This window comes from Equus quagga, chromosome 5, assembly GCF_021613505.1.
Source record: "Equus quagga isolate Etosha38 chromosome 5, UCLA_HA_Equagga_1.0, whole genome shotgun sequence".
NCBI lineage: Eukaryota > Metazoa > Chordata > Mammalia > Perissodactyla > Equidae > Equus > Equus quagga.
Window position 1 is genome coordinate 94,488,368 of NC_060271.1, and position 15,165 is coordinate 94,503,532.

The 15,165-nt window shown below is 39.1% G+C and overlaps 1 protein-coding gene across 1 annotated transcript in view; it reads left to right on the forward strand.

Moving 5' to 3' along the window:
- ASB3 (ankyrin repeat and SOCS box containing 3) overlaps positions 1-15,165 on the forward strand; it is a gene marked incomplete at its 5' end in the record, with an annotated part of 106,627 nt that overhangs the window by 5,756 nt on the left and 85,706 nt on the right. The window lies entirely within an intron of this gene.

The window sequence follows — 15,165 nt, forward strand, 5'->3', positions numbered from 1 at the left end:
TTCTTAAAATTAGTAATTTCTGTTAATGTTAAAAATGTGCAAACTTTTTGGCCTAGTGATTTTACTTTTTGGATTCTCTCCTTTAAAAATAAAAGCCCTGATACATAAGGATGTATGTATAAAGAATTCATTGTGGCGTTATCTGCAGTGGCAAAACTCCCCTGGATATCTGATTTTCCAAAAAGAAGGCAATGGCTGAATAAATAATTGTATGCAAACTCTGTACGAATGGATAGTGAAGTGGGTAGGAGCAGGGGCTCAGGAGTTGGGCCAGTTGGATTCTGATCCCAGCTCTACCACCTACTACGTACATATATGACCTTGGACACTTTGGTAAGCTCTCTGGAGCTCAGTTTTCTTACCTTTAAAATGGAGAATATAAATGTAAGATGTAAGAACTACAACGAAAATTCAGATGTATTATATATTCTGTTCATTTAACAGATGTTGTGTCCGGGTACTATTTTAAGCACTTTATAGATATAAACTTATTTAATTGATTTATTTCTCATAATAATCCAAAAAGGTTGGTTTTACTGTTTTCCCCATTTTACTGATGAGGAAATTTAGACACAAGAGAGGTTAAATACCATGTTCTAATATAATTCTCACATGCACACACGGGTATATAAAATTATCTATGCCATGTTATAAAATATGGCTGAATAAAACTGTAAACTTTTTTTCCAATTGACGTTTTTATGAGTCAGAAATGAGGACCAAACACTCCGGCTTTGAGTTAAAACTTACCCAAAACCTCTGTATTGTTTCTCATTTAGAGATATAAAGGGCAAAACCAATATTTTAAAGACATTTGCTCTGACAGCCGGTATTCAGTCTGAGGTTGTACAGCATAATTACTCCAGAGGCTGCCTAAGATAGTAATTGCCCTTTTCTCTTAATTTTGAATACTGGTTTTTTCCCCTCCAATTCCTCCTTTAAATATAATTTACTCTATGGTAATAAGAAAGAAGACTTAAGAGGACTGGAATGCACATTTTGGGAAAAATAAAGGGAAAGCTTTTGCCTTTCAGACATTTTTGGTTAAAATATAACATGTACACAGGTGACAGAACGCCAGCAAATGTACAGGGGCAGATGTATTTTACTGATTTCTTAGGCACAAGGAAAAAGGGATTGGAGATTGGATTTCAAACCAAGCTATGTTTCTTTTTTTAATCCCATGCTTTATAGTTTTGTTTTTGTTTTACTAAGAATTTTCTGTAAGAATCAATTTTTAAAACTCCATGTATACAACACCACCTGTGTTCCAATAATTCCTATGTAGTGTTCTTGCTAAATCTGGATCTAATAATAAGAAAATAATAAAATTTAAAATGTGGCGCATTCTACAAGACAACTGACCTGGATCCTGAGAAAAGTCAATGACTAGGTATAAGGAGACTCCTATGTAAACTAAGATGCATGCTACTATCACATCTTAGAAAAATAACAATGCTTTCAATTTTCACCATTTATTTTCCTTTTTTTTTTTCCCATTTGGGATCCAATCAAGGTTCATGCCTTGCATTTGACTATTGTCTTAAAGCCTCCTTTAAACTATAACAATCCCTCTTTGCCATCGATTTTAAGGCTATTATTTTTTGTACTACTGAGAAAGAAAGTAACCACTGCCTATTAAACTTATGACACACCGTGTAGTGTAAGACAGCTTAATTTCAGAAGTCTTACAATGAGATAAACGTATTAACAAAATATGGCGTCTTGCCCAAGGTCATAACACTGGCAAGCAGTGGAACTGGATATCAAACTCTAAGCAGTCTGGGTCCTGAATCTCCTCTTTTGGCCGCTACTCAGTGCTGCCATTTTGTTATCAATGATTTATTGCATGTAAGGCTTTTTTAGCACAGTGCCTGGTATATAGTAGGTATGTAATATGTGTTAGCTTTTATTCTCATTTTCACTACTTCTATAGTTTACTACTACTCTGTGTTTATAACATTTATATTCTGTGACTTTGGTTCTTCTGTGCTTTGTTTATAGGTTCATTCTTAAACATTGAAAACCTAAACCTATAAATTTTACAGTATTATAATTATGCAAGCACCATTCACTATAAAACCAAGAGGTGTAATTGGTACTGCAGAGAAAGAAATGTAATTGTATTAATTCTCTACCACTTAAAGTGTCCAATTAGCTTCCTAATAATAATAATACTGTATTTACTAAAATGAATTCATTTTGTTCCCCCTCTCTCTTTTTTTTTTGCTGAGGAAGATCGCCCTGAGCTAATATCTGTGCCTGTCTTCCTCTGTTTTTTGTATGTGGGTCACCGCCACAGCATGGCTACCAATGAGTGGTGTAGGTCCCTGCCCTGGAACTGAACCCGGGCTGCCAAAGTGGAGCATGCTCAATTTAACCACTAGGCCATGGGGTTGGCCCCTCATTTTGTTCTTAAAGGTATAGTTAGAGCTCTCAAACACTTTCTAATGTACACTAGTTGCTTTTCAAGTCTGTTGCATATCTATATTCTGTTTTTTTGTTTGTCTCTGGAGTTAGGTCTACTTTTTTATGTTATTGTGTGTCCTCTTTTATCTCAGATACCCCCCAGCCTTATTGGAGTATAACTAACTTCAAGTAATTTTTTCAGAAAAGATATAAAGCAAGTAATTTAATTTTCACAGACCTCATATATCTGAAAATGCATTTATTTTGCCTTCTCATTTAATTAATAGTTCAGGAATAGAATTTGTAGTTCAAAATCATTTTATTTTGCTCAAAACTTTGAAGACCTTGTTCTTTTGCCTGTTAGCAACTAGTGTATCTGATGGGAAGCTTAATGACAGTCTCATTCTCCTTTTGCAAGTGATACACTTTTTTTCTGGAAGATTTTATTAGACTCTTTATCATTGGCTTATGATATTTTATGAGAGTGCTTCTAGGTGTGGATCTTTTTTCACTTATCCTTTATGTCAGTCCATGAATCCTATTTGTTCACTTCTGGGAAATTTTCTTTGATTATTTCTTAAACTATGTCCTCCACCTCCTGTCCCCCCCCCCCCCCCCATTTTCTCTGTTCTGTTCAGAATACCATTGGGATAGATTCTTCCAAACAGAGATAAAAAAGACAAAAAGAAGAAAAAGTAATATGGAGGATCAATCCATATTGAGGACCAGAAGAAGTCCGTTTTCTTGACTCTCAGCTCTCCTTTTGAATTTCTTTTTTCCTTGGTTGTTTTTTCTGTTTCCATAGTTTCCAGTTGCTCATTTTTAATGGATGCAGTATGTTTATGCATTTCTTTGAGGATGGCACTTATAAATTTTAAATGTTTGTCTTCTGTTCTCAGAAATAGCTGTGCTTCCTTCAGGTTAGTTGTTGTTTATTTCATCCTTTTCTTTTGTGTTTTTGCTTTTCTGGAAAAAAATTGTTTTTAATGATTCTTGAGCTCTTTGTAAGTGAGCAGGGTGTCAACTGTTGGGCCTCAATTAGGGTCCGTGGATGAAATGCAGGAAAAGAGCTGCCTCTCCCCACTCTCCTTCTACCCTATGCCTAAATAAGGACAGCTTTGTTATGGAGCATGAAGATGCTCTAATGCTTTCAGGGTAGATTGTTAAATTTTTTAAAAAAACATGTGGTTTGTTGTCAGTGATAAGAAAATGGAGTGATATATGTCAAGGCTTCTAAAATGGAGCTGCGAGGCCATCAGGGAAGTGGGGCTTGTGCATGTATTCAGCACCCACAACCAGTTGTTGACTGAACTCTTGAACCTTGCCTGACTACCGAAGTCACATCCTGGAGTATTTCCTCTTCCAAGAACAGATAACCTATTTGGATACAACTTAAGGACCAGTCACCTACTGGCAAGTCAGCTTGCTTCTTGCCAGAACCAATCGTTAATTGTTCAGAACAACTTGTGTAAGCTCGTGATTTTTGCCTTTATGAACCCCTGCCTCTTTTGACCTCTTCAGAGCACATTTGAATTTCTACTCAAATCTGTGTCTCCTGAATTGCAATTCTTGAGACCCGAAATAAACTTTGCTTCTTTTGCAATTTTTGCCTCTTATTGTTGACATTACATGGTGTCAGAAGTGGGATCCAGAGTGACTGACCTCTAATTCTGACGCAAGCAAAAGCACCTACAAAAAGTCCTTTGTGCTCTGTCGTCTCCTCCTGGCAGCCTTGGCTCCCAGTGTAAGTCCTCCTGGGCCTGGACCTCCAGCCTTTAGTAGAGGTTCAGATTCTTTATTTGGGTGTCCTTTGCTACTAGTTTTAGCCATCCTTTTGATGTTGGCTTATTAAGGAATTTCTGTTTGTTTTGTTCCTTTTGTTAGGCCTTTGTTTCCTTGATAAGTAATTAGAAATGGGAAGCCCATTTTCTGAGGGGACTGCTAAAGGGCAGCGCATCTCTGGGACTCCTGCTAGTTTTATGTTCAAAGAATATGGACTTTCTACATACAGATTTTTTTTGTGTATGTGAGGAAGATTGGCCCTGAGCTAACATCTGTTGCTAATCTTCCTCTTTTTGCTTGCGGAAGATTGTTGCTGAGCTAACATCTGTGCCAGCCTTCCTCTATTTTATATGGGATGCTGCAACAGCCTGGCATGACAAGTGATGCTAGGTCTGCACCCAGGATCTGAATCTGGAAATCCTGAGCTGCTGAAGTAGAGCATGTGAACTTAACCACTACACCACTAGGCTGGTCCCTACATGTAGATGTTTGTTTCGCTGGGCTCATATTACTCGTGATTTAAAGCTTCACTGGCCTGAATGGGGCTCCCTTGAAATTCCTAAATTGGTTTCCTTGCATGGTCAATTGAAGAAAAGGCTATTGAACTAAACAAATTAAATGGGAAGTTTATTTTAATTGGTATCTTGGGGCCTCTAAATGAAGCACTGAAAAGGTTGCTTCCTTGCAAGCTGTTAATTCTAAACTTACCAAGGCCAATTCAGATCTCTCTCAAAGATTTGCAAAACTAGAAAAATCGGCCAATTCTTCCTCTGCTTCTACAAGTGCTTCTGTTCCTGCTCCAGCTACTTGTCCACCGTCCCCTATATCCTTCTTTGGCTGAACTTCCTTTCTACAATGATGACCCAGAAGCCTCTCTTTATCCCCCAGCACTAATAGCCCCCTTTAAAATAAAAACTGGGGAAGACAACTCTGCAGTCTCCTTCACTCCTTGGCCAAAGTCCAAATTTCTATTCCTTGCTAAAGGATTTCCTGATCCCAAGGAAGACCCTATTAAATTTACAAAAGAATTTGAATTAATTATTGAAAATGATTGACCTGGCTGTTCAGATTTGTATCAACTTATTCACATGCTTGGGGGGAAGGGAGAGCCAAGGAATGATTTTCTAAAGCAGGATGGAACAATCCCATGGAAGACTTTTCTAAGCAAGGCAAGGGAGCCATGGGGAATGTTCTTAAGTTAGCTAAAGACTTCATGAAAAAATTCCTGATGTCTTCCCTAGAAGTATTGATTGGAAAAGGATTCAACTGGCAAAGTATACAGAAATCTGATGAATCTGTGTTTGATTATTTTGACAGATTTGAAAATGTTTTTAAACACTGTTCTAGAATTGATCACATTAATTATGAAATTTCCTCACTGTTTAGTTCAACTTTTGGTAATGGATTAGAAGGTGAACTCGCTACTCTTGTCAAGAGGCATCAGCTTAACTGGGCTACCATGGAAACACATGATTTGATTAACTTAGCTGAACAGTTATCTAAAACAATCAAAAGGTGTTACCACACAAGGGGCATGATCTGCTCACTGCGAGACAGAAGCCAATTGTCAAGAGGCATGATGGTGGCAGAGAAAGGGTGTTTTATTACAGCTTGCTAGCAAGGGGGAAGATGGCTGACTAATGTCTGAAAGAACTGTCTTAAGGGGGGACAGAATCTTGAAGCGTTTATATAGGCCAGTAGGTTATAGGAGGGGATTAGGAATGTTGACCCTCTGGTGTTACAGACTGGGAGATGCCACATCAGATCTTTCAGTTTTCTTTGATGATGGGTATCAGCGTAGACTCTGTGTGTGGGGGTCATCACATTCCTGAGGAACTCAAAAGAACAAAGTTACCATCTTATCACAGCTGGGAGGGACATGCATAAGCAGGGGTCATAAAATCTACAGACCAGGTGGATCTCTTGGAGGGTGCATATCCAGCCAGGTTAGTTAGTCAGAGGTCATTCAAACTTACAATATGATTTCTTTTCTAGAGTGTGGCTTCGCTTATGTCAGCCTTATGTTGAGCCACTGTCAAAGGCAGCCCAAAAGAAAGCTGCCCAAGCTCTAGATGTCCAAATCCAGGCCGCACAAATCATGCTAATTCAGATGTAACAACTGACACACAAGCCTTCTCAGACCAATAGCACTCCTATGAAGGGTGTCTGAAATTACTGTAAGAAATCAGGCCATTGGAGAAAAGATTGTTATATTCTAGAAAAGAAAAACCAGGCCTCCTGGTGATAATCTCAGTCTCGACTCTTCCAAAAAGGGGAACCTTACATCCGTTTCAATAATAGCACTGCTCCAAGGATTCGAAGGAGATACTTCCTTTCTTCCTAACCATTTCTTTAGGAGAAATTGATTTAACTATTGGAGATGAGGTTATTAAAGTCCTTTTTGACACAGGGGCCACCCTGTTGGTCCTCAACCCCACCAGCCTTTCTTGTCCCCTTCCTCAGAGTTCAGAAACAATCTAAATGGTTGGAGTATCCAAGCGCCCCATGACTATCTTTAAGTCACTCCTAATTCTTTTTCAATTAGGCTCAATATCAGGATCTCACCCATTTTTGTTGGTTCCTTTTGCCCACATACATTTACGTGGGAGAGATTTCCTTGAAACGTATGAAGCCCACACTTCTTTCTCTTCAAAGGGGGAAATATTTCTTGAATTAAGAGACCTTAACTGTTCCTCAGTGGATAATTCTGACCTTGTAATGGTTTCCATCCCTGTCTTACCCACCCAGTCAAAGAATAAGAGAATCCTACCTTAGACGCTATGCCTGACAGCCTCTGGTCAAAAAGCTACACGGATGTTGGCTGCATTCACTCTGTCATTCCAATAAAAATTGAGATGGATCCAAATGAGCCCTTACCTAACATTAAGCAGTATCCTTTGCATGTGGAAGCAATGAAAAGCACTGAACCTATAGCTGAAGAATGTCTAAAACAAGGGCTCATTATTCCCTGTACAAACCCTTGTAATATACCCATCCTCCCTGTATGTAAACCTCATGGAAGAAGATGGAGATTTTACAAGATTTGAGAGATGTAAATAACATTGTAATACCCAGGCACTCTTGTCCCTAACCCTCATACCTTAGTGTCTGCTATTCCTTCAAATAGCAAGTTTTTCAGTCATAGACCTTTGCAGTGCCTTCTTCAGCATTCCTGTAGATCCTGATAGCCAATTTTTATTTTCCTTCACTTGGAATGAACAACAGTACACATGGACAGTCATGCCTCACAGCTATACTGAAAGCCCCACCTACTTCTCCCAAACTTTAAAGGTAGATGTCACCTTTTCAGAACATTCCACTTTATTACAATGTGTGGATGAGCTCCTCTGCTCACCGTCAGAGGATCTAATGCAGATGGACTAATCTCATAAGGGAACTTGCTTCTAAGGAACATAAAGTCTCTAAAGAGAGAGTGCAATTTAATCAAGCCCAAGTTAAATATTTGGGACATTTGATATCTAACTAAGAGCTAATGCTTGACCCAGATAGGATAAAAGGAATTCTTTTTTTCCCTGTTCTCCAGACCAAAAGACCATTGAAGGGATTTTTAGGATTGGCTGGTTATTGGTTATTATAGAAACTGGATTCCTGACTTCTCTATGATGGCTCAACCCTTAAACTCTCTGCTCAAGCTTGACCAGCCAGAACCTCTCAACTGGACTGAAGAAAATCAAAATGCCTTTGAGGCAGCTAATCAGGGCCTCCTTGACACTGCAACCTTAGGACGTCCTAACTATGAATTGCCCTTTTTCCTTTCTGTTCATGAGAAGAAAGGAAATGCACTAGGCTTCCTTATCCAACAACACGGAGGACAACTTAGACCAATATGCTGTTACAGTCAACAATTAGACCTTGTATTTATGGGACTACCTCCTTGCATGAGAGCCATTGCTGCAACTGTAACTCGTCTTAGAACTGCTGAAGAAACTGTCGTGGGCTTTCCTCTTACCATTTATATACCTCACTCAGTGGAAACCCTTCTTAATTCACATCATACTCAACACCTCTCTGCCAGCAGATTAACGTCCTATGAGCTGCTGCTTCTGTCCTCACCAAATATCATTACTCATTGTCATGCTCTCAATCCTGCTCTCCTTCCTTCATTGCCTTCTGATGACACACATCATGTGACTGTATTACCTTGACAGACCAATTGCTAGTTCCCAGACCAGACTTACAAGAAACCCTGATTGAAAATGCTGACATGATTTGGTTTACTGATGGGTCTTATCTGAAAGATGAAACTGGTAAATATAGGGCAGGTTATGCAGTTTTGTCTTTTATAGAAACAATAGAGACTGGTCCTTTGCCAATGGCTACCTCTCCACAACAAGCTTAACTTGTAGCTCTAACTCAAGCCTCTTGTCTGGTTGAAGGGGAAACAGCTAGTATCAATACAGACAGCAGGTGTGCTTGTGGGATGCTTTGGAAGCAAAGAGGATTCTTGGCTTCTACAGGCCAAAGAATAAAAAATAGTTCCTATGTGTTAGACCTTTTGGATGCCATTCAGAAACCAAGGTCTGTCTCTGGCAGTGATAAAGATTCCTGGACACTCTGAGGCGAACATGGAGGAAAGTAAAGGTAATCTTTTGCTGACTTAGTAGCAAAAAATGCAGCTCTTCAAGATTGTAAACCTCTTTTTGAATTCACCCTAAAATCAAAGCTATTCCTCAGTCTTATTGGAGATCTAAAGAATAAGCTTGTGGCAACAACATTTGGCTTTGAAGCAGTAAAAGAAAAAATGGACAGAACAGGGTTGAACATTTGAAGGAAAGAAAAATTTGTGGTATGGTCCTAATGGCCATCCAGTCCTCCCTGATTGCCTCCAGGAACATATTCTAAGCTATGTTGATGATTTAACTCACTGGAATACTGATAAGATGGTACTTTGCGGAAAACAGTATTATTGGACACCGTCACCTAGAACAGCTTCAAAGGTTTGTCAAAGATTCCATATATGCCCTAAACATAACCCTGGAAAACCTATCCATGGCTCCATCGGTCATTTCCCTTTGTCTCTGGACCCTTTGAGGATATGAACGTTTTAGTCATGTTATATCTACTTGGGGTATTGCCTCAGAGCTTCACAGCGATCAAGGAACTCATTTTCAGGCCAAATCATACAATCTGTTTGCAAAGTCTGGCCCATCCTGTAACACTTTCATTGTGCCTGTCACCCCTAATCTTCTGGTCTTGTTGAAAGAACTAATGAGATGATAAAAATTCAATTGGCCAAATTCGTAGACTCTTTTAATCTCTCATGGCTAAAAGCCCTTCCTTTGGTATTGCTTAACCTCCACACCTTTTGGAAAGCACAAGCTTTCCCCATTTGTAATCATCACAAGATGACATATGAGCTTAGATCAATAGTCTATATGGGCCTGTTTTGCTTAAGGGAGATATTTTAACCTACTGCAAGGAACTCACTAGAACTCATACGGATAATACTACCCTAGTAGAACAGTCGTTTCACAGTGTGCTCCCAGGAGAAGATGTACATCATCATAGTTTTAAACCAGGAGATTTTGTCTATTGGAAAAGGTATCTCCATAAGGATGCCCCATAACCATGATGGAAAGGGCCATGCTATGTCTTATTAGCCAGTCCTTGTGCAGCTGAACTTAAGGGCGTTGATTCATGGATTCGTGTTTCTCATCTTAAAAAAGCACCCTTATGTGATGGGTGGGACTTCTCAACCCACTGGAGACCTCAAATGAAAGATATCTCGTGCTGCTCTCCACTTGAGTGGGAAGCATATGACATCTCAGGTAGACGGTTGTCCCAAGAATCTGGACCAATCCAGTATCTGTGCCTAGCTTTTTCTCCTCACTGGGATTTGATGCTCTTTGCCTTTTTACATACTGTGGGAATTCTATGTTGGTGGTAAAATGCCTTCCTTTTTGCTGTTAACTCTTGTATTCCTGCTCCCTCACACTTTCCCAGCCTCCCATTTCTGGAAAAACATTGCTCTAGTAGTTTTCTCAGACGTTAGCCTCTTCCAGAAGTCTCTCTGACTGCTGGATCAGGCATCACCAACCTATCACCAGTTTTGCACAGACAAACGACCCCATTGTTACACCTGTCTATAATTTCACTTCTGTTTCTAATTTTACTGTGAATGAGACAACTTGACCTGCCACCTTCACCTACTGAGTTCCCCTTTTCCCCAACAAGAGAATAAACGATATCCTTTGTTTCTCCCTAACTTCTTATAAGGGGCTCTCAAGTAGCACCAGTACTACCCCATCCAAACCTGTCCCTGAGCTTCCATGCTAATATATGTGGCTATTCACAAAATGCAGCCAACAAGGCTGCTGCCAACTAACTACACTCAATGTGCAAGCCCCCCTTTGCAAAACTTTCTTTCAAAGAAACTCAGCTTTGGTAAAAGCTGGAGAACCAACTCTTCCCATATGCAAAAATAAGACAGACCCCTGATTTACCCCCATTTTGTTCTTCTTGTCAACAAATGAATGCCTAAATAATCAGACTGGCAGGCATCCTTTGTGCCCCTTCGGGATATGTGTTTGTATGTGGACTCAAACAAGAACTATGGGCATTTGAGTGTTTAAACAGTTGGGAAATGGGAGGAACTTGTCTCATATAGGCTATGTAACCACTCCTTTCACCATACTCAAACTAATGTCTGGACAATCTGAATCCACTTACAATAATAGAAAGAAAAGAGCTCTTTCTATCCTAGAAGATTACTCTGATGAAAATCCTTCTGATTGCAAGGATGATAGCTGTAGTCATAATCAAGGATGTGATCTCCCCGCTGGGATGACTGTTATCTGGTGATGGAGGCAATTGATTCTTGTGAATCCTTTTTTCTTGCCTAATAGGTGTCAGAGACCTAGAAATCATGATACGTAACCTTACGAGAACTGTTAACAGAATTGCTTGTTCTGCTGCAAGAGCTATTAGGGCACAATAAAGGTCCTTAGACTCCCTAGCCTGAGTAGTCCTTAACAACAGGATAGCCTTGGAGTATCACCTTGCCACTCAAGGAGTCTGTGCAATAGCCAACACTTCCTGCTACACCTGGATTAACACCACTAATCAGGTTGAATTAGAGACCACTGAGCTTTTCAAACCAGCTAAATCCCTTAAGGGCTGCTCTGGCTTTACTGCAGGTTGGTTAAATTTTAAGTTTTCAAATATATTCGGTTGGCTTCCTGCTGGGTTAGGTGCAATTCTCAGATCTAGTTTACAACTTGTTTTACCTGTGATAATTCTGGTCTGCCCTCTTTTTGTCATCTTTAAACTGTTCTTGTTATGTGTTTCTCACTGTTGCGCAGCTACTCAAAACGTCAAGGTCATGATCTCTCAAAGACTCAAGACTATTCAGCAAACCTATCCACTGACAACCATTGAGAACAAAACTATCATTAATGCCTGAGAACTACAAGACTATGCCTCATTTCCTGATTGCCTCCTTACTGCTGAGGTGTGGCCAAAGCATCTGACTAGGTTACTCCTACTGATGATTGAGGATCTTGCTTTCTCCCCTACATGGGACATGACTCCCAGGAATGAGCCTTCCTAGCAATGAGGGAAACACCAATGTATCAAATGGTTGATCCAAGATGCTTTCTGCCAAAAGATTTTGATCAAAAGGGGAAAAATGTGGACAATGATAACCAAATGGAGTTATGTGTCAAGGCTTCTAAAATGGAGCTGGGAGGCTGTTAAGGAAGTGGGGCTTATGCACCTATACAAGGCCCCCTCAACCAGATGTTGACGGAGCTCTTGAACCTTGCCTGACCGCAGACGTCACATCCTGGAGTATTTCCTCTTCCAAGAACAGACAGTCTGCTTGATACAATTCAAGGACTAATCACTCACTGGCAAGTCAGCTTGCTCCTTGCCAGAACTAATCATTAACTTTTCAGAACATCTTATGTAAGCTTTTGGTTTTTGCTTTTATGAACCCCTGCCTCTTTTGTCCTCTTTGGAGCACATTTGAGTTTCTGCTCAAATCTTTGTCTCCCGAATTGCAATTCTTGAGACCCCAAATAAACTTTTGCTTCTCTTGCAGCTTATACCTCTTATTCATTAACAGGTTTTTAGCTAGAAACCAACACTGTTGCTGCTAGATTTTCTGTGTGTAAAAGAGTGGAGTAAAAGGCTTGGCTTGGCTATTTCATATACTATTTTAATTGTCCTGATTTTAGTCCTGCGGCCACTTTCCTGTTTTCTCTTCCTGCTGTCTCTAGGTTTGGTACTTCTCCAGGCTCTGCTGGCAGAAATGTCTTCTACTTGGCTGTAGCTTTCTTGTGCATGTGTGTGTGTATGCGTGTTTGTTCTCTGCACTGGCTTAATCCTCAAGGTAATCCCACCTGCTTTCTCTCTTCCAGAATGAATGAGTGCATTTCAGTGGGATTTTGATAGGAAGTGGAGGAAAATGCATGTGCTTAGTTTGTCTTACACAGAGTAGGTAATTCATAGGTATTTATTGAATAAATCAGTTAACACTGTTGAGAAAATTGGGCAAAGCATACTTTTGTTTACATTAGAAAAATTATGACTGTAGGATATGGGAAATTAAGTGAATCCTTTTTCTATCATATATTTGTAATCCTTTTAAGTTTATCCTATTTTAGGAAAGAATCTCATTGGGATTAAAATTTACCAGTGAAGGTAGAAAATGAGAAAGCTGCCACCTCTCATAATTTTTTTTTAATTAAAGCCTTAATTTCATTTTGTTCCTTTTTAATGCTTAGCATAGTGCCTAGCATGTTGTAAGTATTCAATAAATGATAGTTATTATGTTTGTTTAACTTAAACTCTTTGTCTCTCATTTTCATCATCTAAGAAAATGGGGATTAATATATGTAAAGTACTTGAAATAGATTTTGGCATGTATAGTAAGTGCTACATAAGTGCTAACGATTATTCTTTGATCCATGAAGAACTATTTATTTTTTTTCTGTAAGGCTTTCTGTGATCTTCCTAAATTGAATTAATAGTTTGTCTATCTGTATTCTGCTTGTAATTTATGTCACAGCCCTTATGCTAAATAACATTGATTTGCTAGTTTGTGTGTCTCTCTACCAAATGTGGTTCTTGATCACTGGGACCTATCTTTCTTACTTTGGTAGTCTTGGTGCAGAGTCATTGCTTGCCACATATTGTTAGTCCCTCATTTTTGTTGGGTCTTAATGGACGAGGAGAATGATGTGACTGGATCATGGTGGTGGGGTGCATTAGTGGGAAGTCTAATGTGACAAATATGCTGACACCAGATTGTAAATAGTTGAATAGCAAATTAAAGAATTTGATCTTGGGCCAGCCCCATGGCCTAGTGGTTGGGTTTGCACACTCTGCTTTGGTGGCCCAGGGTTTTGCTGGTTCAAATCCTGGGCACGGACATGGCACTGCTCATCGGGCCATGCTGAGGAGGCGTCCCACATGCCACAACTAGAAGGACCCACCACTAAAAATACACAACTAGGTACCGGGCAGCTTTGGGGAGAAAAAGGAAAAAGAAAAAATCTTAAAAAAAGAATTTTATCTTTATTTTGTATGCCATGAGAGGCATTTTTGATTACTGACCATGTTACTTTCATATTTTAGAAAGATAATTCTGAGTGCAGAGTAGAGAATGCACTGGAAAGAAGAAAAGATACTGGAAAAAATATGTACTTTTCCTATTTAAGATGAAATGCCTATCTATAGACAATGGTCAGACTTTTAAAATCAGTCTTAAAGAAATGGGTCACATTCATGCTTTCAAATATTCAGAATTGACATTACAACAACCTTTGTTTCCCTAAATGATAACTTTTTATGTATGGAGGTGGTATCTAGATGGTGCTTACAGTTCTTGGTAGATTGGAGAGTGGGTGTGTTTGTTTGGGAGTGGGAAAAAGGAAATATAACAGTGGCTTGGATTTGGAGTAGAAAGTCCTACTTTAAAAAATGCATTCCATTATAGATTTATATTAAAAGTTTCTTTTCTCCAAGTAGAGTTTACACTCATACTTTTCTTGAATTCCTAAAACTTAACACCAAATATTTGTACTCTGAAGAATGAAAGTCCAAGTTTTGTGTGTGTGTAGGACAGAATGAAAGTTTTGGAAGTGAGATCCAAGGGCTGTAAAGAGAGGCTTACAGTCTGCTAACAAAAATAAGTTATGCTCTAGATAACTTGGTAACTGTTCTTGCCAGCGTAGATGCTGCAAATCCTAGCTTCTCTCTAATTCAGTATTAACTTCTCCATTTTAGTCATGTTTCTCCCCATCCCAATGAAAATGAATATCCTTGCCCCTGGGCAATTTGGAACATGGCCTCCCTATACATGTTAATGGCATACCCCATGTATATTCCCATGTTTTCTAGTCAATCTTCTAACTGAAAACCTAGAAGGACATATAAATGGGGATCCCAAAGTAATCCCTCCCCCTTGATATTTTGTAAGATAATTATATGTTAAATGATAGAAGAATCACTTTGGGGAGTCACAAACTCCTCTGGACTTAGGTTTGTTTGTAAAATGAAAGCCTGGAGCTCTGAATTCACCTACCTGATTCTAAGCTATAGCATGTGAATCTTGGTTAGGCTCATTATATTTGTGGGAATCTATATGTATCTATCAAAATTAACTCTTAACATCTTTATGTAACAAGTCATGCACTACTTCATTATAAAGAATATTAATCTTGTATACTTCCTGAAAAAAAGATGTAGGATAGTGAAGATGGTTAAGTTCAGGAGGGTTTTTAAATATATTTTAGAAAGATCTTGTGCTTTAGAGTCAGAGACTAGGATTTCTGTTAGTCACTAGATGTGTAACTGGGTGCAGGTTACTATGGAAACAAACTCAGAAGAGTTGTCTAGAAAATGCTTCCATATGTACAGTGCCTAGCACATCCTTATGAGATAGTCATTACTATTAGTACCTTTCTTGTTATACAGGACAAGTGAAATGCCTTCTGGAAAACTAATATT